The 24,025-nt window shown below is 35.0% G+C and overlaps 1 protein-coding gene across 3 annotated transcripts in view; it reads left to right on the forward strand.

Moving 5' to 3' along the window:
* Nucleotides 1-24,025, forward strand: part of LOC147070983 (uncharacterized) — a 944,473-nt gene that overhangs the window by 161,510 nt on the left and 758,938 nt on the right. The window contains exon 1 of one of the 3 annotated variants that reach the window (XM_085949031.1): nt 2,109-2,531. The exons of the other annotated variants lie outside the window; for them this stretch is intronic. The gene's annotated coding sequence lies outside the window, so the exon portion shown is untranslated. Of the gene's footprint in view, nt 1-2,108; nt 2,532-24,025 lie in introns of those variants that run through there. 3 annotated transcript variants of the gene reach the window in all.

The raw sequence follows: 24,025 nt of genomic DNA on the forward strand, positions 1-24,025 counted from the left end.
TGGACAAAGATTTGAGGAGACCAGGGCTCACCGCGTGTTATGAGTGATTTCTGATATTATATAATATCCAGGCTGCCACCGTGTGTTCGTACTTCTCCTTTCTTGGTTGGGCTCGAGTTCTTGTGAAAACCATATTAGTGAACACGAAAGCATGGCGTTCCATGGATACAGTTCACAAAATATTCATTCAAGAGAACAAGAAATAAATAATATATATATATATATATAAATATTGAAATAAATTCCGTAAGGGATGTATCCACGTAGAATTTGTGGGGATATGGGTGTTCTTCCGGTATAACATCAAGAATAATCCCACAAAACCCCAATATTACCAATTGGCATGACAGGATAAATTTGAAAAAATTATGGCTTCCGGTTTTGGAGCGAAATTGAATATGTGACAATTTTTAATGAAGGGATGGGATATGGTGTTTATAGGAAATGCGACGTTACAAAACTAACAAAATGTGAACCCGTTTTTTTCTGAGAATATTAAACTTATGTTATTCCTCGACACTGAGGTTAATTATTTTCATTAAATTTAATTTACTTTGTAGCTAATAAGTAGGGAATCCAATCCCGAGCCAAAATTCTGATCCCGGGATTTCGGGATTACAATTTGACAATCCCGGGATCCCGGGACTGGTCCCGGGATTGGCATTTTTTTCCATTGTTAATATAAAATGTTTATATTTACAAATAACATTGATAAAATCGGTCAAAAATAAATCTAGTATAATTAATTTATACTATTTAAGACATTTATTGTTAATATTGTATACATTCAATCTTGGAAATACACAAGTTTAATGAAGTAAATAATATTGTAATATAAATAATAATGTGAATTTAATATGAGATTGCTGTTTCTGATAGTAAAGACATAATGAATGGATTAGCGAGATTTAAAATAGTAAAGCAAATAATCATGGCGTACTTATGGCCTTTCCGCATCATAAATCTAATTTTTCGACCATGTCCGATCCTAATAGGATCATATGGGCCTCCACAGAGTAGAGGTTTGTATTATCAGATTTTGTTTTTTTTACGAAAAATGGCTGTCAGCGACTTGCTCAACCTGCAAAATCTAATTAGTCAGCCAAATATGAAACTGCCGTAAAACGTATGATATCATGGTGGAATTACTTTGTTAAAAGTGCGAAGCATTGTTTTTTTCCAATCTTTCTCATTTTTAATAATTCATGTGAAAAAATAAAATGAATCCGCAACCTACACATGGGTATAAATCAAACTTCATTCAAACTCAGTTTATTTCTAATGTAGTTATTTTTTTATTAAAAGTATTTTTTCTGTTTTATTTTCGCTTTTATTTTATTCTCCATAAAATTGATAAAAAAAATCGATCCCGAAATCCCGGGATTATGTTTATCAATCCCGGGATTCATAGGTATCGAAAATAGCTCGGGATCCCTACTAATAAGGGGTAAAACGCAAAAAGATATAACTAATGTGATACTGCGCATCTATTCTATACACAAGCCTACTTTGGGACCGCTACGGCAGCTAAATAGGGTAGGAAAGTATCGAATTATTAACACTTATTGTAATAATCGCAATAATTTAGTTATAATTTTTACAATAAGTGCTATGTTTTAACAGCACCTCTCTTTGCTGTGATATATTTTAGACCGAGATAGACAGTTTTGACAGTTCAGACGGTTAACTTATTGTAATTGTTACAATAAGTGTTAATAATTCGATACTTTCAAACCCTAGTTAGCTGCCGTAAAAGCCAAAAGCAGTTTTGTGTATAGAATAGATGCGCTGGAGTTAATTTATGTTTAAAATATTATGCTCCTTATAATAATTATTATAACTCAATAGCGCAAGCTTGAAGCTACTGCTTTCTCTAAACCTAAATGAAATCGTAAGTGAAGTGACCTGTTCAGATTATCAAAAAGAAAATAGAATAAGCCATCGGTTTAATTCAATGATCGACCTTGATACGAATATTATACAAGATGATTGAAAAATCCTGTTTCGATATCAGAGCGCAATCGTCTACGCTGGATGAAAGAGAAGAATCACTTCTCGGAATCTCCATAGTCGCTGTCGATTAAGGTTGACGTTTTCATTCTACCAGGGCTGCATGAGTACTTGTAGCACAAGTACGCATAGCGGGAAGTGTCGGCCGGTGGCTCCGACTTTTAAAATCAACTAGTTTCAAATTAATTATCGTTCCATCTCGCTCGGGGCAATAATGCTCAACGGCTATTGGCCTTGTGATCCGCCTCTCGCGAACCAATCAAAGTTCTCCCCTCGCCGCCCACCCCACATGCCGCTGCGGCTGCCTGTTTTTAAAATATCGAATTGTCATCGTGACACGAGGACAATGGACGAGTTTACCTGTGCGCTCTTTATGATCTTCTGATACCATCGCTTGGCTACTTCCAGCGTCATCCATCATGGAAAAGTTTCATGCAACGGGCGACATCTTGCGAAGCGGAAGTAATTAACGTAATTATTACTCCGGCACCTACTCCTCATATAACCAATTAAAATTACAGGTAACCAATGTATTCTGCTAGTAGGAATATAGCCAGATACTATTCGTTACCTTTCTATAAAGAATGGCTGTAAAGAAAATAATTTGCATCAGTTTAGTGCGTTGTGGATAAGTTAAGTGTCTACCTATCATTCAAATACATTTAAATAAATTTTTCCAGGTATTATAAATTTTCTATTAAAAAAAGATCAAGATTTTTTTAACCTCAAATTACCTGTTTTTGACATCCAAGAGATTGTCGTCCTGGAAAAAATACAACTCCTTTTCCAGAAAAATGGATTTTAGCCACTTACTTGATCCATTAGGAATACCTACATTTAAAAGCAATATGTTAATTCACCGAATCGCGGATTCGAACACGAGACCCAGGACTTCACAAGCAGACACCCTTTCCCTCCAAAAATGTTTTTGTTTTAGATGCTTGATGTTATCTCAGTTTGGACAAAAATAAAGTTGGTATGATCTTCAAAACATTGAAAGGACGAAACTTTCAAAATAAAATAAATCTAGAAGACATCATGCTCTAATAATGGATGGATGGACAACGTATTCAAAATATTCAAATGAAATTGTTATAATACTTATGCCATCATCTGCTCATGCTCATTTGTTGAGTCTTAGGAGACTTTGGCTAGTAAGATTAAAAAAAAATAACGATTGAATGATTAAAAAACCCCAGATAGTAATTAGAACAATTAATGAGCAGCCCTTATCCGCAGTAAAATTCATTATTTGTCAATGTTACTTATAACCACATTCGATAGGTACTTCTCGCTTCTATTTACCGTATAGATTTCGTGATATGATATCATTATCACCAGCAAGGCTGCTCGCAATGAGTCTTACCGCGCCTGATTGCTTCGCATTTCGCAATGCCAGTGCATCAACCTTTGCGGTAAACACTCATGGTCTGCGACTGGTCGCATCCACGAGTGGTCATAGTATGCAAGCAGTCTAAAATGATCGCATTGTAAAAGACGTCACTAATAAAGTTGGTGGATACCTGTAGTAGAATAAATTGGGTTATTTGTAACACTTCAGTAGGTAATTTGCCAAATGAAAATAATTAATTATCTTCTAAAACGAATCGAAGTAGCTTGAGAAGTATAATTTTTAATTTTGAAATAATAATAAATTATTGGAGATTTGAGATAAAAAAATCGACGATGTTTTGTTTCGTTGTTTTGATTCATTTCAGCTTAAAAAATATCACAAAACAAAAGATTCGATTTTATACCTCCGCGATGAAAAAAATCGTTAATTTTCTTCACGGTTACCCCTGTAAATTGGGCTTAATATAAATATTTCTTCTCTCACCGTAATAAAGCTCGCTGTTCACTGTTGCGCTGTTGTCTTTGAGAAAAAAATGTATTTGCTACCTACACAACAAAAATATTCTTAATGAATTTACAAAAACTTCTAAACATAACAGTTATGTTTTTGATAGTGTGTTTTCTGCTACCTCTGAAGATCCCCAAGGCAATTTCTAAATAATAATTTTTTACAATATTTTTTTAGTCCACAAGTTATTACGTTTTCATTTTTTTGTAATCTCAAATAAGTATATTTTACAAGATCTTTCATTATTTCTTAATTAAATTCTATCCCTACTTTTATATAATATTTTTCTTGCAAAATTTAACCATTTTCTTCTGTCCTTAATATAATAAAAACATTTTTTTCTTTGTACAAAATGAGAGCTCAACATAAGCAAAGCGTAGGTAAATATGTTTTTACTTTTAGAAAAAAGGTTCTATAAAAGAAGCCTGCGACTTAATTACGGAGTTACTTTTAGGTACACTTTATTAATTATTTTGCGAAATACATTGTCAATTCGTATTTATAAAATGAAATTTATAAATAATTTGTTTATAATTAATTGCCAATCAAAATATTAAATGTATATTATTTCACCTCTTCTTTTTATACACACATTATATTTCATAGAGCAGTGATTCCTAATATTTTTTGGTTGGCGCAAACCTTTAAGCACTTCGAGGACCTCATTCCCGGTTGACATGTCGTGGTATAGATACAGGTGCAACAGGGTGAAAGATAAATAACATGAAAATTTCGTAAGCCATAAAATGCTGACACCTATGTATATACACGTTTATAAAATACAGCTTATTGCGCCGCAGGCGATAATCTTGCGATCTCTATTCTCTATTCCTCAAGTTTATATTCTTCCGTTCCGTATTGCTGTAAAATTTCCTTTTATTTTGTTTGCATGTTTTCAGTATTTGAGTCTAGAACGCTTGTTTTTGTTGTTCCATAGGCCGCGGGTTCGAAATATCGAGATCCGCAGTCGGGTGAAATTAGCGTGTAGTTATTTAGATTAATAAGTACATATTATTATGATGTTTGGACCATTGAAGTTAATCCCTCCAAACCAAAACCCGCCACGCACCACACCCGGTCTTAATCGGGCATATCACGTGGCCCTACATTGGCGATGTGAAGCATCTAGTTAAGTTTTAGGCCGGGAATGCCCTAGGAGGAGATACCCAGGACTAAGGTTGCTACGCTCAGAGTGAGCTCTGACTGAGTTTAAAGTTACTTTCTAATGCAAAGTGCCGGGGAGAGAAGAGCACAGGGAAATTATGAAAATAAAAATGATTCTAGTGTATATAAAACAAAATAATGAAGCTAATCATACGGACAGCAAAAATTATGTGAAGCGATCTTCACGCCCGCAGTAAGACGCCGCAAATGTTTGGACGCTACACATCTACATAATTGATCAAATAAATTTATAACAAACGTTAATGTTAAATGCCTGTTGAGAAAACCCCCACAGTGTAGATTGCGGCGGTCCTCGTATTCTAGCCTACGTGAGGTCATAATTACTATTATATTAATGTGATTTTCTCAAAGCCTGGGTGTTTGTGATTGTTTCTCTTCACTTTTCAGCCAGGGCTACTAACAGGTTTGGAGGCTCCATTGTGTTTTAGCCAAATCGATAAACGGTCTACTATTGAGTGTTACTACTGAGTGTTTAATTTTGCACAGTGTAGGTACACTCTGATTGTGAAAAAATGTACTTTAAAGGTTGTCATACTTTCCGCTTCATGGAAAAATACTTTAATTTTTTAAACCATTAATTCTTAGGTCATGGACGCTATCTTATTCTAATCAACTCTTCAGATTTTACCTGTAGGTATAACATGCATTTTGGTTTATTCAAATATTACTGATAGGTGCATACTAAAATGCAATCTCGAGTCACTGCGCGTTAAATGATTTCACAAGCCCTCCCATTTATTTACTTTATTATTTTGTAATCTTGTGTGTTTTTTCCGGCCGTGAATTGTTATGGTCCGCGAACACGGGGGAAAATAATTAAGAAAAAAACTGACATCGAACACGGTGTGGTGTTTATTCTGCTAAGACCAGCTCATAAGTACAAGTAGAGCTGATGCACTGTGAAGACGTATACTTCGATACTTTTGAAGCAATACTTTTGTATCGATGCGCTACTATTATTAAATTTTTATTTAATTCAAAGTTATCCAAGTAAGTATGACCATACATAAATTATTATTATTATGTTTGGGTTTATAGATTCAGTGTGTTGAGCTGATGATTAACAACCATTCCTAATTAAATATAAACGTTTCGTGTGACCGTTCCTTGTCAAATAATATTTTTAACTATCGATACCTACTATCGTTACTTTCTTAACATTAGTGATGCGCCTATCGATACCTCCTCATCCGTAATGTAGACGAGCTCATAAGGGAAATGACTTGCAAAATGCAGTGGAACGCGCCGATGTCGGCATCGAGACACAATTTTAAATTACTAGATGGATTCCAGTGCCGCGTACAAAGTAGCCATACGCTCAATTAATTTTTTTTCGCGTCGCCGCCATTGTTGGTTTAATATTTAGCCACCTTGCATTCCATTTTTTTTATTATTCTACGATGTATTTGTATACCTGCTCACCAGGGACTGCAATACCGGTTTTATAAATTATACATATCCGGTATGAATCTAAACATAGATTTCGTAAATACTGTGTCAAAACAGAGATTTAGCTCTGTAAAACCTACAATACTACCTAGTTAGGGACTACCTGCTAAAATGTTCACGAAAAATTGTCCCCAGGCCCAGTTATTAAGGGATCTGTATTTATTTTATGATGACTATATTCAGGGATAGATGAAAATCTTAATTATTCCTTTAACTAGTAAGTTGCAAAATTGTTGTGAACTATAATTTTTCAACATTTTAAAGGTGACACTCAAATCTGTATTATAACATTTTATAACACACAGGAAAGCGGCAAGTCAAGGGAAGCCGTTCCATTAAAATAAAACTGTTTTAAAAAACAAAGATGTTGAATAAAACCCTCTTATATAGAAATGGAGCCTGAACATACCTAATGAAAGTGAAGCACTATTTATTATCTAGTTATTTTCACAATAATTAAGCCACTAATTATTATATAAAAAATGGAACGAACTTACTCCGGCGATTTTGATAAGAAAATCACAAAACGGTCTCTCTGGCAAAATAACAATCATATTCGTCTTCAATGTAATAATACTAGTGTCGCTGTGCCTATTGTAGTTAAACACACTTAGCCGGCTCTCACATCTGAACTCGTTTCAACTGCAACACGTCGAATATGTCGATGTCATTTTGTTGGCATTCAGAAAACACATGTAACTGAATCTACCGCCGCATACCGCATGTTTGCAACCTTTTAGTTAAAAAAAAAATAGCTAGAGTTACGTGCAACTATTGTCACCCGACATACAGCGCAGGTATAATCCCGAAATGTCGCACTGCGTAATTCATTTTGGCTTGCCGTGTGACGTCACTGTCCTCGCAAGGGTTTACCTATGCGCACATAAGACAGTTGCATGTCGCGTTTAGTTTTGATTTATGACTATCATGCCAGTCGAGACGATTTTCAATGTGCGACTGGGCTTAAAGTCGACTAAAAAGTGCAAGTCTTGCACGAATTACAGGAATACCGGAGCGGCTTGGCAACCCTACTGCCTGCCTATTATTCTCGTAAATTACTTAACATTTTATTTTGTACATCATGACATGGTTTAAGACAGCTAAAATAATTGCCTTTTATGCACATGTTTATTATTTTTATTTGATTCCCTCGGTAAATTTTCAATTTTGCTTTCAATCAAACCTTCTTCAAAGAATAATGTTTTTTTTCGTTGGTTTTATTTTAATTTCGCGTAACATAATATGAAATTGAAACATTTGTATTATAATATTATACCCAAAGCAATATCCAATAGCTATGTTATATTATTGTACAGTTTACTTCTTTAATGCGTTTTTCTTGACAATAGATTCCAATAATACAAGCATCATCCTCACTTCCTCGTTGTATAATGAAATTGTGTAGGTACCTCTTTTATCCAAGAATAAAATAATTGCTTCTGGACTTCAATGAAAGCCTCCATTGCGTAACTCGTTGCCAATTACCTTGACAATAATTGATTTTATTCGAACGACTCAGCGATGAATCTTCTCCACAATGAACATTTGCATACTGATTCGAGATGCATCTACTTTATCAAGCGCTTTTTACTTTATCCAATCACTAAATGCATTATTGTTTCTTGATACGTATTGTTTCTTGATTAGTATCAGGCAGTGGCGAATAGTGCCTGTTGAAGGAAGGTAGACTGCAGTAGGTAACAGAAAGCAATCTTTTCTACCATGTTCGATCCTGAGTAGGGGTTGTATAAACAGTTTGTTTTTGTCTTTTTTACAAGAAGTAAGCCTCTTGGTCAACATATTAGATCCAAACACATATTGAAAAATGAGGTTAATTTCAAGACCTGGGATGTAAACTTGGGACCTACGACATTATGAGCCGACGTGGTAATCACTCACCCATCGTGAGTATGGACAGCAGTGGCGAAGGGTGACTTTTAGAAAAAGGTAGGCTGTGGAGATCTGATAAAAAAAACACACTTGTCAGGTATACTTGAGAGAAATAAGAAGATAATACGATATTACTACTAATGAATGGGTACACACTAATGACGACGACACACTAATTTAATGAAACACCATGCGTGATATGACTAGGTACTATATTTTCTGTATTTGAATTCTATTAGAGACGGGTGGCTCTGCTGTGTAGAATAAATAGATATATTTATAGAAGGCCGGCTTGACAAGCTTTAAATAATCACCTAGTATGCAGTTTTCGCCACTGGTATCAGGATGTCAGATATTCTACCCGGTTACTTAACACGCGAAATGTTTCTCATCACTAAGTTATTTTACATTTTTTGATATGGATTGTAAAAACCTTAGTGATTAATATTAATTGTATGTCACTGAAATTTTACTCCACTCTAGTCAATAAATTACTTGTACGTATCAGGGTACCAAAGATTACAAGAGGTGGTTACTTTTATACATGCACGTCGATTTAAGGCTATACCTCAGTTGAGGCATGGTATAAAAAGATCGTGGCTAGGCGATGCACGCATTGCGGGTCGCAGGTGCAAATGACACATGCCAAACGAAATATAATTTGTCATACAAATCCAACATGCGTCCATTTAATGTTCTGTTTATTGTTTTATTAGTAACAATAATAATATATTCATTGACATGTTTTCTTTTTCAAGTAAATGGGTAACGTTTTTAGCCATCTTTACACGATTTAAGAATTAATACCCCCGTCGCCATCACGAAACAAATTGATGTATTCACACCTCGACGTTCGCTCTCAGACTGCCAGCAAGTCCAAAATTTCGTCGTGCCTATAGTTGAAAATTATTTGCCGTTTCACTGAAGTATCGCCTTAACAATCAACCATCAAAGGGCTGGGCTTTACTGCAAATTAAGGAAACATGGAGTATCGAAGAAACACCATAAAATGAAAATCGTTCCGATTATTAGTATTACTTGTGTTACACCCGAATGGTCCCCATTTGGGGATGTCTCTGTGTATCTGGAGTGGCCCGAGTCGGTATCAAATCCAACAAATAGTAAGGGCTGATTACGAAAATAAATAATAATAATAGAGCCGGCAATGCCGTAGATTATGACCGTTGAAAAATATTTGCAACGTCGCCGTTTTTCGACAACGCTCTCGTTGAAAGCGAAACACAAGATAGCGGGTAATACGCTGTAAACAGCCAAACAGTAAACACGCACATTTCGTCCTCCGTAAAATAAATTATTCAAAATGTAACTATTATATATATTAACGTAAATATACCTTGCCGTTTCCAAAACAATTCCGGTGTGTTATTTGTCCACCTTCAAGTCCTAAAATCCAGACGAAAAACCATACTAAAAATAAAAGTGACAGCTTGCTATTCACTTTCGAAAATGGAGGGAAATGACACTTGTTTGAAAATTATTAGACTCTCGTTTGATGGAAAGTTTATGTATTTTGTGATTTAAATGAAGGTAAAATTTATTTTAAAATATAAAATGATTTTCTCATTTATTATCGTATCAGGCGAGCAGAAAATGTTCCTATCGAGTAAGACGTTGCCATAAAGTGGTGAGCCATCATAATTCTGTCGTTCATAACTCACATTTGAAAATGGCAAGCGCATTCAATGCTTTCATACTCTCGACATAGTTGCATTTCTTCGAAACAATAGTCGGCGTCTAAAAATATAAATGGTCGCCCCGTTCTTTTGAAATTGCAAGACGCGGAGTGAAGTCGAAATTGCAACTCACTCGGCGCATGATTGCCGTAAATTCTTACTTCTATCCTGACGACATTTTTTTTTTTTTGATATGACAATCTATTTTAGTGACGTTTTGCCTTCTCAATCTTATCAACTCCTGGTAAGGTGAATGAAATGTCGGTACCTGATACTTACTTTTATTCCACGATATTATACGACTCGAATGTCATGTTCTTTTTAAATAAATTAAAATTATGTATAAGTATATTCATCAGTGGTTCACTCCTCATTGAAAATTATCAAAGTAAAATGATAATAATATTATAGATCCCATAATTATTTGGATTAAGTAGATTGGTACTATAGACATATGTTGGTTTATCTTAATTAATGTACACAATAATAATTATACTATCTGATATCTATATTATGAAAGTATTATATTGTTTTCTATGAATTCCATTTGCTATATCTTCAATTGTATTCACTCCTGTGAGATTGATACGTTGAAGTAATGTGAAATGATTGCCTATGTGTGTTATATATAATTGATAAGTACTTACATAAAGATAATATCAAAATGCAAACCACCCGGACTTAAATAAAAATAATTACAATATAAAAAGAACTTTTAATATACAACGTTTTTAAATTTTCTGTTGAACCATATAAACTTGACTTGATTAGCTTAAACGATCAAAAAAAATTGTACTTGACATGTCATATTGATTTCCATAGTAACGCACGTATATATTAATAATTTAGTTGCTAGGACCCCAGACCCCTAGCAACCAATAATGGTGTCGAAATAACTTTTCATACAAAACAGAATTAACTGAAAATGAATTCAATTCTTCTTAAAGATGGGTAAAAGTATTAAAAAATGCATTGGCATCGTGTTCTGATATATTCTAAAAGTTTCAAATGTCTAGCTAGTCGGGAAGTTAGTTAAACATCGATTGCAAGATTTGTACCGGACAAAGAACCATCGGACAAATAAGAATACGAGCTAAGAAAAACGTTGTAATGAAATATGTACTAAATAATATTTTATCTCACTAGTTAGTTGCAATTTTATGAATATGTAGATTTTACTTAACGTCTTATATTAGGTAAGTATATTATCAGTTTTTTAAATTTTATTTACAGTACCTGCGTGGATGTTTAACAACCCACATGATCAGTCATTACTTTTTCCGAAAGATTTCACTTAGGTAGGTACCTGGGATAAAAAGTTTCAATGTTTAATCCCTACCCTAAATGTATATAATATGACGTCACCTATACCATCATTATAATATTATAATGTTAGCTTTTCTCTGTCATTGTGTTTAATTGTAAGCTTTTCCTCAATTACACGTTAAAAAAAATTAGTTAATCAATACTTACCTGACTTATTGACAACATATTAATCTATATTATTTCTTCTTGTTTCAGGTATGTCCAACGATACTTCAAGCATTTCAGATTATATCGCACACTGTCATATTTTCGGTGTTTCATTCGCTTACGTCCTGTCCTCATAAGATCAAAGGTAGAATATCATATTTATATTTACTTTTCTATTATTTTTTTTATCATTCTATTAATATTTTTTACATACCCCCAATTCTTTTGTACTTCACTAAATGTGGGGTAACTCTTAGCATAGAGACATTTTGTTTTCACGTATCTATACTACGAGGGTGGGTCAATAAGTCCTTAGAAAAGCCGACAGGTGGCGCGACTAGTACTGTAAGCGGTTTGTTTTCATGCAGCGGCACTACCGATTCAGTATGCTGCGAAGTTTCAATCAGATTGGTCGGGTTGTTGTGTGTTTCTCGTACATTTAAAAAAAAAATTTGCTTGTGGAAAATGGAAAAAAGGAAAATGGAGAAAATTGAGTTTAGAGCTGTTATTAAACATTTTAATATAAAAGGGTTAACAGCAAAGGAAATAAAAAATGAGTTGGATTTAGTTCACGGCATATCTGCTCCTTCACTTGCAACTATTTATAACTGGTTAAATGAATTTAAACGTGGTCGTACATCAACAAAGGATGAACCACGCTCAGAACGTCCTGTAGAGGTGACTACACCAGAAATGATCAATAAAATCCACGATATGGTGTTAAGTGACCGAAGATTAAAGCTGAGTGAGATAATTGAGGTTACAGGGATCTCAAAAGGTAGCGTCATTTCTATTTTACATGACAAATTGGGCATGAAAAAAATTTCTGCAAGATGGGTGCCGCGTTTGCTCACAGTCGACAATAAACGCAATAGGGTGGTGGCCTCTAAAGCCCTGTTGTCGCTCATGCAACGCAATCCGGATGAATTTTTTCGTCGCTTTGTGACTGTAGATGAAACATGGATACACCACTATACTCCCGAGACGAAAGAACAGTCAAAGCAGTGGATTGCGAAAGGCGAACCATGTCCAAAGAAGGCGAAAACAGTAAAATCAGCTGGTAAGGTTATGGCTACTGTATTTTGGGATGCACGTGGAATTATTTTCGTTGACTATTTGGAAAAAGGAAAAACAATAACAGGGGATTATTATGCATCTTTATTGGACCAGCTAAAAAACAAAATTGAAGAAAAACGGCCTCATTTAAACAGGAAAAAAATCCTCTTTCATCAGGACAATGCCCGTGTTCACACATGTTTACGATCAATGGCTAAAATTGAAGAATTGAAGTTCGAATTGGTCGAACACCCACCGTATTCGCCAGATTTAGCCCCCAGTGACTTTTTCCTTTTCCCAAACTTAAAAAAATGGCTAAGTGGACAACGTTTTTTTTCAAATGAAGAAGTCATCGATCGGACAAATGCTTATTTTGAGGACCTTCCGAAAACTTATTTTTCTGACGGTTTAAAAAAAATTGAGAAACGTCTAACCAAGTGTATTGAGCTCCAAGGAGATTATGTCGAGAAATAAAAAAAAAATACAAAAATAAAAACCGTTTTAATGCTTTTTTCTAAGGAATTATTGACCCACCCTCGTATCACCGTATAGATTTTCATAGTCCTCACCGTGAATTATCAACTCTGTCTTTAATGTGCACACTTATTTTTTATTGACTAATCCAGTGTGCAGTATTTGCTATGAAGAATCACTTTTATTAATTTTCTCAATTGGCTTCACACTCTGGAATCAAACACCCGTTTAAAATGGAAACCATACATTCATTTGACCCAGGCACTGGATCCAAACCCGTGACCTACTGAGCTTCAAGGCGCGTGTGTCTTAAATAAGTAAAAATTTCCGAATAATTTCAACTAAAATTTATCAGAATTTTCGAAATGATAAAAATCAATGACCTGGGTGGTATAATCATCTAACCATAAAAACGTCTACTTTCGAAAAAAATAATTCAAAATTAGAACGAATGTAACAAGTCAAAGCGATTTAATACCGCCAACGATAATACAAAACATTTTTTTTCGTATAAAGTATCTAGTCAAGGTATGAAAGTTCGTAAAAAACACGAGACAGGCTTGCCGCCATCCATCCATTGGTCGATATATTCCATTTAGGTGGACGTGGACGATGTAATATAAATTCAATTAAAAACGATGGTCTGTGTAGTTTTTTTGGCTTTTTCCTTCTCCATAATTTCACTGTTTTTAAATTTTGTTTTCTCTCAAATTCTTGTAGGTACTTAACAATTTTTATTTTCCCGAATAGATTCCCGAAGCTTAGTGCACAAAGCACAAGCTTCCCACATCATTGACTGGTTCCGGGTTAAATTCCCGTTGAAATCACAATACCCATATGTGATTTTCTCCACTCTTCTATTTGCGTGGTACCTATGTTTCACTCAGTGCCCTCGTAGCGTGTTGTGTTAAAAGTTTAAAAGGCTTGTAATTTGTAATGTACACTTATGAAAATTAATTGATTATTTCAAATCGATTTATGTATTTTTAAATACGTTAAGTGATTACGCCACCTAGGTCCTCAGTTGTCTGTTTTTAGCTTCGCGTAATATTCAAATCTGAGCGGCCAGTCTTTGCGAGGGTTTCATGATACCCTCTTCTAAGGTTTAATTTATGCCGGTTTGTCACGTAACATTTAAAGTAATAGGCAGTTTATTAACTGAAACACGTTAGAATTCGCGCTGCGCAACGCAATTCCATAATTATTTTTACACGCGTAATGTAATTAATTTGCTAAAAAAAACGTTTTTTATAGACTGTGGCGTTATGACTCGAATAAAGAAAAATGTTAGCTATCTCTAAAATACCACTGGAACATTATTTGAATGAAAAATTTTTCATGTTCTCGTTCGTGCAAATGTTTTAATTAATGGTCACTTCCAAATAACTTAAATACCTACCTACTAATGGAAAACATATTAGGTATTAGTCGCAGGTGTGTTGATGGTATATATTCCAGCTTTTTTTTATTCGTCTTCCCCCATCTGACCATATCCTCAACTTTGTAAATTTACATTTGTGTCTGTACATTTTTAATGTGATCGCTAAAAGACCAACTGATCGTCATCTTCCTGCCAACCGTAATCACCATACCTTAACAAAGTGTGCTATCTTGGCTCCACAAACAGTTGATTGATGTTATTATTGATCTTGGCAATATCTGTATATTTAATGATTTAAGAAAATGACTGATTAAGTCAATCTATAATTATGTTGAATTGCTTACCATTTTCAAAAGATGCAGGCGATAACAGTGCAACGTGCTTTAATTGAATCAACGATGCGAAATAATCCGTGAATAGGTTAAGCATTACGGTTATGTAACGATTAGTCTTATATTTTACTTCACAGTTATATAATTATTATCTTGACTCAAAACTGTCTATTTATATCGTTTATACAGACGGTTATTTTCAACTTATTCGTTCAAAACCCAGTAAAATGGTGAATATTTAACATGTCATGAAATAATAATATTTTATTAATTCTATAGAACACTATTATAATATCAATAAGTTTACGATTGATTTAGCATAAAAATATTTATTATAATAAAAACTGAGCAGACCTCTAAGTACATGATTTCATTTAACTCACCCTGGGTTTCGTTTGTACAGTATTATTTGTTACGTAAATAACTAGGTCTGTATTATATATTAAACAAAACAATAGTTTTTAATTTTATACATTTTTTTCTCTTCTTCGCTTTCTACACTTTCTCGAATATCGCTGCCGTTTATTGATTATAAAAGTCGAGCAATTAACAGTATTCCTGGTATAAAAATACCTCCATCGTATCACGGGCCTATAAAAAGGCCACCGTTTTCGACGTGATCATTTCGGTTGAGAGTAAGAAGGAAGGAAGAGATCAGGTTTGAAGTTTGATTCTTGCTTGCCTACTAGTAGGTTGTTAGGAGTTGCGTAATTCGAAGGCATCATATTATTAATTCGATGCTGAGATAGCCGTCGAAAACGAAAATCTTAATTAGAAACTTTTGATAGTATATTATTTTACAAGCTCGGCTGATGTAACATAAAATTTATAGTAATAATTGACACGTTTATTTTGGATATTTTCTTATTGCTTTTTGTCCTGTTTATTTCATTACTTCGAATTTGAATAAATTCAACATAAAATTTTATAGCCTTTGATTGTATGTAATTTTATCAACAATAAAATCTATCTACATACATTATTATATATCTACTATGTATAGCTATAGACTGTATCTATACTACTATCTATACTAATAACATTTTGCAGATGTTCTGTCCCCACATACTTTCACGAATTTCGCATTTAGTAGATATTTTTTTTAAAAAGCACCTGTAAATGAAACCGACATAAGCGAACGAAGGATCACTAATCACCTGCTTTGTTAAACTCTTTACGTAATCAGGTTTATAATTATTTTCCGTCGTTATATTGTTTTATTATTACACTGTGTCGATCCATATGTTTAAATTTTAAGTTTAAATTAAAAATGTAAAACATTGTATTGTCCTCAGAATATACTGATTATAGGATTGTTATAAAATTATGTTTTAGTTTCATAAAAGTAGTTTTAGTTTTAAAGTAAAAATAAGTGCAACCTGATTTCCAATTCGTCACACTTGAAGGCTTGCTTATCGGAGATGTTCAATTTCACAATTATAAGGTACTTTGCTTATTGCACCCTACCATGGTTCGTAGTCAGTTGCAAACTTTCTTTTAACTCTCTGTTGACCTTCTCACTATGCGATAAAATTCGCTCCCCATGCGTCAATCCGCATGATCTAGTGGTTATTTATGGGCATGGCATTATCAATATCTGATAAAACGCAGAAGAACGAAAAAACGAACACCACAAATAATGCACCAAAGAAACAATCGATGTCACGACCCTCATCTGTCTGTACAGTAATATTCTAACAATACGTACACTATTTACCCATTATCTTGTAATTTATACCTATTTATCAACACGCACCACGGCTTAAGCGTCGGCCTATATCGTCGTGGGTCCCAGGTTCGAATCCTGGGTCTGGCGAGTACACATATTGTGTATGAGTCAGAGTATGGACCTAGTAGGCTGAGCAAGTGGCTGACATCCATTTCTCGTAAAAACAAAATCTGTTTATACAAACCGCCACTCTGTGGAGGCCCATATGATTCTATTAGGATCGGACATGATCGAAAAGAAACCATTGTAGATTGACGTATGTACATATTTAAATTGGTTCTTCTGAATTACTCAAGAAGTTAAATAAATTTCAAATCAGAAATATCATAGTTTCAGTTTTATGATGTTGTGGTTGTTGCCACTGGATTCTGAATTTAAGAATTTTATTAATTGTTTCGCACAATTTGCACCCATGCATGACGTATAATTAAAATAATCAGTTAATTATTTATTACACTAAAAACGGAATTAACTCGTTTTTTTCATAATGATGTCGTAATAAATCATGAAAAATAACGTAATTTAATTTTAAACATGATAATATATTATTATGTCTAGGACCTAGGTACTGGGCGCACATAACACAGATCAGATAATGCGGGTAATGTGCAATCATGAAATTAAAAGGTGTTGCCTAGTCGATTCTTATTCAGCTCGAGTGGTCACTGGGGGACCAGGTAAGCAGAAGCTAGGAGGAGGCGGTACCCTAATAAATAATCTACGTGGCGGGGATAATGTACCTTTACGTTTTCTTATGTTATACGAAAAAACGTGTTGGCTTTTGTGATTTGTAAAACGAGATATGAGGGTGCGCAACGCGAGTGCCTCTCGGGACTGTCGCGCGCGTTGAACATTATGTTCAAACATAATTTAAAAATGTTGCATTAAAAAACACGTTTCTCGGAATGTAAAAAGATGAATCTCTCGCACTTATTTATCTTATCTTTCGATTTTTTTTTTTTTTTTTTTGTGATTTTACCGAGGCTTTGACTGCGACTCGCTTTCATATCGCCTCTTCTCTTCTAGAAGGGGATCCGTCGATCAGGTCCTCACTCCTATTCTGTTAAATAACTTTACAATTTTGCCTAGCTCTTCCGTCTTACCCACCGCCAGGACACCCTTGAATTCGTCGACATTCTCATAGATATCTGCAATTCGCAGCTGTACTCTGTGAACTTCATATTTGGGGCATTGCAGTGCTATATGTACAATGTCCTCTAAAACATGACATTCATCGCAGAGCTGCGATTCGCTTCTTCCCATGAGGACATCAAATCTTTTGCCCATGGTGTGCCCTGTTCTTAGCCTCAGTATTAACTTAAACTCATTCCTCGTCAAAGAAGACTCTACAAACCAGGGCACCTCTCGTGGTGTTGGTAGAATCGACTTACTCCATTTCCCCTTTTCTAATGATGCCATCTTTCGATTATTCTCACTTATAGATGCTGCCCGGCTTTCCAGGCGCCATACAAATGCTTAGAACAAAGAAAATTGTTATAATATGGTGATGTTCAGTTACAATGCAAATAATCGCGGTATAAAATTATTTTTAAAGGTCATAAAGCAAATCTTTTCAAAAGATTTAGCACTAACTTCATGGATCATTCAAGATACCAAATTTATAAATGAATTATTCACCACACAGCTGTGGCGAAGGGTGGAGATAGGCTGTTAAGTTCCGACATAAATAGTGCAACATTGAGAGCCATTAGTTAAAATTTGTCGCAATTAATTATGACGCCTTTAGCATAGTGGTATATGTGCATGGGCGCGAAACCTGAGAGATTCAGGCTCGATTCTGCGGAGTGTCTTCAAAAAGATTTTTTTTACTGGTTATAATATATTTTCTCAGAAGTGTTATCAAAATGATGTATGTTCGATAAATAGTGCACACTAAACTTTGTCCGTCAAATGTATTTGTTTTCGTTGAAGTAAGACTACAACGTGTAGATAGTGTTTTAATCCTAGCCATGAATTTGATCTCAGTGCTATACGGCCATCTATTTCGATACAACATCTCACGGTGAACAGGTTATGATCATGTGCTTACGTATAATTTCCGGACATAGATAAAAAAATATGATCTTAATATTACTGAGATTCTCACTTATTTCTGTTAGGTACCTATCTACTTGCCGCACGCGTGATATCTAAAACGTTTTTTTCTTCTATCAGCTCACAAATTCATTTTGTGGATCACCATAAATATTAAGCACTTATAATATAAATCGTCTAATATGATGCTCACCGGTGCGTGGCGTAATTGCTCACTTTATTCATTCTATCTCAAGATTTTGAATAATCTGTGACTTTCTCCTATTACGCCCATAGAACCTGTGGGCTATAGGTATCCAGCGTCGCTCTCGATCCGGCACCATATAATTAGCGTGCATTATTCAAGTTGGCCACTCAGCTCGATCTGAATAGTAATCAGGAGAACAGAATATCGAGTAGATATATATAACTCTAGCCTGCAATAGTAGTAGAGCAATTGAATTTAATTTGATCGTCATCCGCTGAGCATTTTGACAATGTTTCTTTGTAACCATTCTACCAGGCGAACAGAACTGGCCCCGGGTAAAATGCAATCACACTCGCCATTATTAGCTTGTAGGGGCATCCATATATTTTGTTTTATTGCCTATTTACGTTCTCTAACGTGATATCATACATGCCCATTAAAAACGAATGGCCATCGGATACACTAATAATTCGGCAATATTGCTTTTTTGTTATTGTTGACTATATAACAATACCTATATATTTTATAATAAACTATTTTTTATATTCCACGATTAATTCACAAGATTTGACAATGGTTTGACGTCCAACGGGATAAGAACCCGCATCCACTGGATTGGCGCCATTATGCTTCACCAATTGAGCCACCAATATACACCTCAACTCTGAAGCGCTTAACTTGCGTTAACTTTTGGCAATCGACTTTTGTAATGATATGTGTCTGATAGGTATCTTAATAGCGCCTGTACACGTACATCGATTTACTTGCACCAATAGTGTGTATTGTAAACTATCGCGATAATAACTGTTTACATGTTAAAGTGCTGACTGTCTCTCCAATTACTCCAAACTTATTTTTAGCGTAAGCGAGACGCGATGTTGTCATTGTATGGTGCTATTTGATAGATTCAGACAGGTTCGAACAGGTTCGTAGATAATCGGTAAACGCCAAAATATAATGTAGTGTAGTTCATATTTTTTCCGGCAGGTTCGCTACTATCCTTTTTCTTACTGCGAATGCGCACCCACCATGCAAGTACCAATTATTGGGTGACCCACGATGGCCGCGCGGCTTAAGCATCGGTCTATAGCGTCGTGGGTCCCAGGTTCGAATCCTGGTTCTGGCAATTATGCATAATATTGTTTTTCAATTTGTGTGTATGAGTCAGAGTATGGACCTAATAGGTTGAGCAAGTGGCTGCCATCATTTATCGCAAAAACAAAATCTGTTAATACAAACCTCCACTCAGTGGAGGCCCATATGATCTCATTAGGATCGGACATGATCGGATATAATTTTTATTTTGCTAGTGGTTGTGTGTTGTGTCTGAGATATTTTTTCGCGTTTTTATTAGTACATTTGTCAGCCTCGAACTAGATGGGCACCTAATTCACAACTATGACAAGAAAAATTGATGGCATATCTCAATGCTTCAACTTGCAAAATATTTAGTAAACTATTTTTTTATTCACAAGATTTGTGAATGTAACATTTTACGTATTGAACATCCTGTCGGGTGTCGTATTTCTATCGAATATGCATGGGATGTTTTCTAATTAAATGTGTGTTGCAAAATATTATCTTTTCTGTGGCTTCCACACTTCAGTCGACCAGGGGCCTTCAGCCCGATTTCCTAACTATCGTCTGGTGCCGCACGAGACGATAGTTAGGAAATCGGGCTCCTTATGTTGTAACTTGCGAGTTGAAGTCGCCCGGTCGACATGACGTCATATGACATCATTGTGACGTACTACCGGAGTGAGTCAATAGCATTCGAGAAATTAACGCTTCTCTAATACTGGCGTTATTCATTGTCCCCATACACAAATAGGTGTTTCAGCATAATAATATCTATGGTGAGCCATGTGCATTGGGCGGCTCGTCTCGATGCGTGTATTGAGCTTACGTCACAATTACGTCATGTCGTCGGGTGACTTCATGTCAAAAGTTATAACATAGGGCTGAAATGTAAATGAATTTAAAAAAAAATTTTGTATTATTGAAAGTTTACAGTGTTTACACGGCTACTTTTGTCTTGTTTTATTTAAATAATTTCTTGCTTAATTAAATAAAAATGGCATATGGAAGTAAGTAGGTACCTACTACGTACACGTTTTACGGACGACGTTAAATTTTCCGCATATCTGCGACACTTTCATGTATTTCCGGGAAAATCTGAAATCTCATAGCATCAGGGTCGCAGGCGTTTGATGTCGGTATCAGCGCATATTACCCATGTAACCGACATACAAGTATTGCGTACATACGCCCGTATTTACATTTCCATCTCGTGCTATTACGGTGTTGGGCAAATATAACGGTACATTAATATCGTACGCAATTCTGCAAACTAACAAACAACACACTGTTTGTTGTTTTTCAGTAAACACTTTCGGTGGTTTCGAGGAGACAATCATGGCGAATCGAAAGTAGGCTTTCGGCTCAGTCATCTTGAAAATAGTAATTAACATACTGAGATTTGAATATGTACGTACATATTAATGTAAATTTAAACAGCTGTTAAAAACACTGATTGTTTTTTGATTACACAGTATAATTAGAAATTACTAAGTATGGAGGGCTTATTATTATTGGATTCGTTTTAAAATTGACGCTCATTAAATATCTAAATAACTTCCGTATTTTTAATCAAACTATTTTTTATTCAGTGAATAGGTACATAATACACACATTTTAATAAGTTTTGACGTGGTGAGTAGTACACCGGTTGCTTAATTATTGGTAACGCATATCGGCCGAAATTCGATGGACGCAGATTCAACCCCTACTCGACTTATTTTATTCTAAACTGAACTAAGGTGTTCCAAATATCTATATAATTTCCTGATCTCTGAGTTAAATTTTACGTATTTTTTAAATACTGAAGAAGCGATCAAATTATGGAGATTTGATATCTTCTGATAGATTTAAAAACAACTTTATAGACAATTCCTGTTAATTAAACAAACAGATGAGTATTAATTTTGTAAAATCGAAGTAACAACCTGATTCCAAAAAAATCATTATCCTGGGAACTCCTGAATAAACCCGTAATGTAACCTAATATTCAGATTAAAATGCGAGAATTAATTAAATTATTTTCCCCTTTTCTTTTATGGCAAAGGGATTTATCCAAAATACTAGGAATGTGAAAAGTGGTTCATGAAATTATCTCGTGTACCGATTATCGGATTATATGGGATGACAACCATATATCAGTGTTACAGGGGCCAGCGTTAATATTACAGGTTATTATCATATAATGAATCTATGACGAATTGTAATAATATAATATTCCATCCCACTGTCCTGTTACGATTTTATTAAAATATATTGACTTTGTTTGCTAATATGTATGTATATTATTCAAAAAAATCATTAAGGATTGTTATTTATTTCATGCCTTAAATTTACACTAATTTTCTGTCGCATAATGCTTATTAATTTTTGACCAAGTGGGATTTTTAGGGCAGCAGTTTATGACTTGAAATTGGTACAAATGCGATGACGATTTAGGAGCGACCAAGTTCTAAACTCAACATAATATAGCAGCTGGCCTATTCTTTATAGTAATGGCGAAGGGTGGAGGTAGGCTTTTAAGATCCGCCATAAATGGTGCAGACCAATAAACTTTGTCAGTCATGCGTATAAATTGTTTTCATTGAAATAAAACTACAATTTTACAGATGGTGTTGGTTAGTTTTTAAAATTCCATTAAACCCTGCGAAAACCATGCAATAAGCAAAAATACTCGTCTACCTATAAAATATCTAACATTATGCAATGTGAATGTGCAAAGTGGTTCATGAAATTATCTCGTGTACCGATTAATGGATTATATGGGATGACAACCATATATCAGTGTTACAGGGGCCAGCGTTAATATTACAGGTTATTATCTATATCTGGTATATTAATGAATCTATGACGAATTGTAATAATATAATATTCCAGCCCACTGTCCTGCTTCTTATCCAATCATTCGGCTTTTTGTCCTTTTTCGTTATACCCAGCGTGCACCTTTCCGTACCACGCTGTGCTACTGTTTCTGAATCTCTCTTTTACTTAGGGTCCATGTTTTACACGCATATGTGATTACGGCAATCACACACTGGTTGAACACTTTGTGTTTTAGGCACAGTCGGAGGTCATTTTTGAAGACATTATGCAGGCGGACAAAGGCACTCCAGCCCAGCTGTCTGCTTTACTCTGCCACCAATTTCATCAAATATACATCCATCGATAGACACTTGTTGTCCCAGATTGATTTTTTTCACTTGTTCGAGCTGAGTGCCATTGATGAGGATCTCTTTTTGGCCCGCAAAGCTGTTGAACATGACTTTCGTCTTTGTTACATTAGGTACTTTGATACATACCTATTCGTAATAAATATATACGTACATAAGTACAGCTATATCCAATTAACATAATATTTATTTAAAAAAAAAAAAGTTCTCACAATTGATTTGTGCGTTTCGTGTATTTACTAATTATTGTATTATATATAGGGAATATATGCATCATAATTGGCTATTTAAAAAATTCTAGTATTTAAAAATATACCCCGGTATTTCGTTTCTCACAGAAATAATTTACGACCACTAAACATACTTCTAAGTCAAAGCGCATCCTGATCACTCATTAATAATGCAAGGCTTACACCTGTGCATCGAAAAAGGTGTCCGTATCACTTGCCCCATAACTTAAGCCTAACGCGTAATATGTATTTAAGCAGCCAAACATGGTCGAGTTGCGGAGCCCCCCTCTCGTTAGATTTACGGCCGCAATTAGTGGCTAACATTACTAATTGCCGGTTACCTCCATTATCAAGTTTTTCTCATGGGCGCCTGGTATCGGCCACGGAATTGCCTTCTGGCGTATATGCTACCCTGATAGCTAATGCGACTAGTTAAGGGTATAATGAATGAATTCGCAGTGAAACCGGTCTTGATATACTTTTTTTTCAATATACATGTTGGTCGAACTTTTCTGGACTGTAATTTTAAAGGATGCTTGTAAATTCCGGATCTGGGGGGAACGGAGCGAGTTACACGAGAATACTAGGCACTGACCTTTGATGTTGAGAGGACTGGCGCGCACTGGAACTGTTTCGGTGTTCACGCACTAACGCACTGGTTAACGGACGATACATTTTTGGATGGATGATAATTATGAAGTTGATGAATGATGATGATGAGTTCAGGATGGATGATAATATAGCCGCGACGTTCGCTCAAACCGTGTCAGAT

This window comes from Rhyacophila brunnea, unplaced genomic scaffold, assembly GCF_057557595.1.
Source record: "Rhyacophila brunnea isolate RB1 unplaced genomic scaffold, BYU_Rbru_1.0 scaffold_21, whole genome shotgun sequence".
Lineage (NCBI taxonomy): Eukaryota > Metazoa > Arthropoda > Insecta > Trichoptera > Rhyacophilidae > Rhyacophila > Rhyacophila brunnea.